The sequence below is a fragment of the Pinus tabuliformis genome, chromosome 7 (assembly GCF_031772625.1).
Source record: "Pinus tabuliformis cultivar Carrire ecotype Pingquan chromosome 7, CPIR1, whole genome shotgun sequence".
NCBI classification, from domain to species: domain Eukaryota; kingdom Viridiplantae; phylum Streptophyta; class Pinopsida; order Pinales; family Pinaceae; genus Pinus; species Pinus tabuliformis.
This window is the reverse complement of record NC_142293.1, coordinates 1,928,395,713-1,928,400,420: the sequence shown is the minus strand read 5'-3', so window position 1 is coordinate 1,928,400,420 and position 4,708 is coordinate 1,928,395,713.

The following is a 4,708-nucleotide window of genomic DNA, read 5'->3' as shown; positions in this document are numbered from 1 at the left end:
AAGTGAGCTAGCAATCCAAAGGATGGTTAAACCAACAACAAAATTTTAGAAGATTCATACATTCTATATAATCCATACATGCATGTGCAAGTAAATAGATACATATATCATTTAGAGCAAATAAGATAGCTGAAATACAATACGACATATGCTTGAAATGTGATGGCTCTGTTATATTAAGAAGTGAAAGTTCCAGTCATACAATACAACCATGACTAACCACTAGTTCCGACAATGGAACGTTACAGTCACTGTCGCCTACTCCTCCAAAGAGATATACTATCTCTGCACAGTGGAGAAGCCAAGGCTCATTACAATATTATCCAAGATTTCTCTAAGATACTCCTATCGAAATCTTGGCTGACCAAAAGCCTATACAATGAGTTATGAGGGACTATATGTAGCAAGGGGTGGGGTGGCCCTTGACATTCCCCTTTGTGACTTTTCATGTACCCTCATGACTCTTCATCTACTCTATGACTGTTACATCCAACTATTGACACTTGAATTTCCACTTGACAAGACGTTACATACAATCTGCACATGTACCCATGTGAGACAAAATTGGCTTGAGAAAGCCATGCAAGACATCACTATGACTCGGAAAACTATGGGAAGACCAGCTCTTCAACATCCTCACAATGGTCAATAGTAGCGAACTGATGCTGAGCTTGGTAGTCTGCGATGATGTCCGTGTACTCTATGGTGACATCTTTCTCGAAGGGAACTCTTGCCTCCATCACATCTGGGTACATTACTCGGGCTCCTCTGTCCAACACGTTTGGTAACATGCACATCATCGTCTTGAGTGCAGCCCGACTAGCGACATACTGATGCATGGTGTCTGCATTGATCACCAAGTCTATGCTAGTGGCTATGCGCATCAACTCGTTAAAGTATGAGTCAATCTCCAGTCATCCTTGTGCCTTCATCTTTGCCTCGATGCGTGTCCCAATAGATGGGATAGTATGCGCACGCACAACAACATCCATACTCTTGAATACCCGTGCATGGGAAGCCTGCAAACTAGTGATGAGTTACAGGAGATCTTCATAGTTCTAGATCTGACTATGGATGCATGCCTTCAACTCGACTGCCATGGGCTTCATCATCTTGGGCAAGTGTAATGGGGCTCCCTTGTATCTCATTTTCCATCTTTTCATGTAGTCAACAACAGTATGAATTTTTTACAAGATACGTGATCTCTTAGCACATTTTTGTTGCCAACCATTGAGATGGAAAATTTCCTTATGCACGGTACCAAACTTGGAATATAATGCCCGCATGACTATCTCAAGTGACAATACTTCGTCTAGTATCTTCTTCTTCAATTCTTCTCGGGTGTATTCTATAACTAGTTCTCCTCCTTGCTTGGTTGTAGGTAACTCCTTAAAATTTTGCTCATTCTCAACTATCAAGAAAAGGACATTCGACCAAGTAGCTTCGGCATATGCTCTGGTAACATCGACCAATGTTGCTGGATGCTTGCGCATGTCAAACACGATCACTCATTCCTCAAACTACGCAGGAGATGTGTTGTCATCTGGAGTAGACACTCTATGAGATTGCACAACTCTATGATGCGACTCATTGAATCATATGTTGTGCATATCTTCTTCCAGATTGTCTCCAAGGATCTCAGTTTCTAATTACTCACTTGGGACTTGCTCCGCTTCTATATCTGGTGAAGTTGGTAGGTCAACCTCTTCATGGTAAGGCATGAGTTCAATGTCTTCCTCTAACTCTTACTTCTCCATATCCGTTTCCATATTCTCAAGTGCTTGTTTAATCTCTTAAGCGAAGTCTTGCTCCTATGACTACTCACCCTGCTTGCTTGGTTCCAGTTGTTCAAATGAGTATACTACCTGTATGGGTGCAGTTCCATCTATCTGTACATGTTGCACCCCCTTCTATACTTGTTCTTGCTACACTTCCTTCTCCTGTCTACATAGCTCCTTTTCCTTTTGGAGTTGCTCCTTGAACTCTTGCAACTCCTTCATTGATTCCTCCATCCTCTGTTTTTCTCTCTACCTTTGCACATTCCTCCTGTCGCGTTGTTGCCTCTTCGCATCTATTTCCAAATATGATTTATGCACAAGTGGCTATGCTCTAAACTTGCAGCTTTGTTCTTCCCCTACACTATCGACAATCTTTCTCTTGCCTTTGTCGTGTGCCGGTATTTTTACCTCTGCGTTTGCTGGTGGTGGTGCTCTACTTCACGCTGCTTCACTAACCATTCCACAGCGATGCTGACAGGTTCATTTGGCCTGGAGAAGTTGTAACAATATCTCCATGGGTCTTTGTCCGCACAATGGCATGCCCCATGGATCCACTGAAATTGTACTCTCGTGTAGTGATCTTTCACAATACAATGCGGGTCATAAGGATTGAAGCTTCAGACATCGAAAGGATATTTCTTGACCTCTTCTATTTCAACATCTGCATGCTTGAGTTTCTATATCTTGTATAACCTGATTTGCAATGGAAGAGTGGGCCAAGGAGCCTTCTTCTTTTGGTCCAACCTAGCTAATAGTCCTGCCGAGATGTGGTATGATACTTCTTACATGATGAGCTTATCCATGGAAAACTTCGGCAAAACATGTGGAGGCTTCTCCGTGTTGTACATACATATGAAGGTGCCAGACGGTGAGGCATACCAATCCGCTATATCGATTAGTGCCTCCATGTTTTCCTTCGACATGCAAGGTGGATCCTGCTCAAATATCATCTTGTACACTGGGGTGACAAAATGATCTGAAAAATATGTGATAACTACTCTGAAGCTGCATTCAGAAAATAATTTACAATAAGTGTTAACAAAGGTTTCTGTCAATGTCCTTGCCCACTTCAATCTTGGGAACTCCTAACGGGCACAGATTGCATCCAAGATGTAATCGGACATGTAGGTTTCTGCTTGCTGACCTTTGGGTGGCTGTCGAGCTCCTGTTACTTTTTCCTTCAGCCTGTGAGCCAACATGTCATACCAGTTGCATGCTTTGCCTTCACTGGCTACTTGGTCCAATGCGATCACCCAACTTTGCAGGCAGGTCTCTGTGTTCATTTGGCCATACAAGCGACATGAAAATATGACCAAGTATTGATACACCTTCTGCAGTATGTTCGTCTTGTAAATCTGGTTGGGTGTCATCCTAAATTTAGTCAGCTCCTTCACCCAGTTCTTCAAGATATCCCTCGAGTTTGCATTGTTGTTGGGCATGCTAAAGGGTGTCTCCATGGTGATAATTGGCTTCGATAAATGGTACATCTGCTGATAATCATGTGCCCTAAAGGTAGAAATCTCTATATGTTCGATTAGGAGGTCCTGACCTAGGTTCAGAGTTAGTTGCACCAAACAAATCCCTACACTACTGGCCCTTTCGTCATCAATTCACAGAGCGCAGATTGAAGTCTCAGCCGAAGCAGTATGGAGGGATGTTGGAACCAAGTTTCCACACCCAGAGATCAATGTGATGTCATTTTGTGCCCTATATCCGCCTTCAAGTAGATCGATAAGCCCTTATGGCTTATCGACGTAACTTCCTTTAATCAGCCTCTAGATCTCCACGATGGTCTATGACCAGTTTTTACAGACCCTGAATAGGAGAATTATCTACTTACGTGCATCATAGATTACTCTTAACCCAGTATTTACTTAGATCTACTTAAGTGTTCGATATTGTTAACATACAATGATATAATCTTTGTGTAAGCACTTAACATCAATTGCATTCATATAACAATATAGATCCAGTAAAGTCGCACATAAATACATCATTATTTTACAAAACCATCATTTATCACAACATAAAGAGCCTTCATTCATAAAAGAAGTAAAGAGATAAAACACAGGAATTTCTGGAATAATTTTCTTTTATTGATATCCAGTTAAGCTTATATGCTCAAGACTTCCCTGCGCACTCAGCTGCAAGGGTCTGTGCACTTAGTTGAGGACTCTACTCTAGGCCTTTATGCACTCAGTTGCAGAACCTTTCTTCTACCTTCTGCACTAACTTAGACTCCTTCTATCGTACCCATAGACAACTTATATTCCTCTATTCTCCCTTAGACTCTCTAAGACACACCTATTTATACAATCCCATGGTCCGTGGACCATGGGTAGATCTTCAAAAAGCCAACTTAACTTACATAAAAGAGGGTAAAAACCCTTTTTGACTCTTTACTTAACTATGTGCTTTGCGACCACAATTTGTGGAGACTTTCCATCTTTTTACATAAAACTTGGGCTTTTGCCCCAAAATTGACCCAGGGGACCCCATCCCAACAGGTCCCCAACACAAAGATCGTGACTCGCCCTCAAGTTGCTCGGCTGGTGCATAGATCTAAGGATGTAAATTGTTCTTTGTTTGATGGCCACACATAATTTATAATCGAATTCGAATTCAAATTCAACCACTCCCAAAATTCGTCCATAAATGTTAATTTTTCAGCAGATCTTCAATGATTGCATTCTTAAATTCAACCTTAAATTTCACCCCCCGCCCACTCCTCTTAACTAACTCCTCGCTATCAAATCATGAACAATGATTGTAACGGTCATTTCCTGGCTATGTTGCACAATACCTCCCTCTGTAGCATAGCTCCCTTCATCCCTCTTCTAGTACTGTGACATCTCCCTTTTTCGCATAGCCCCCCTGTCACGTAGCTCTACAAACCGAGCAGTGCAGTTTATAGTCCCATGCTCCCTTGC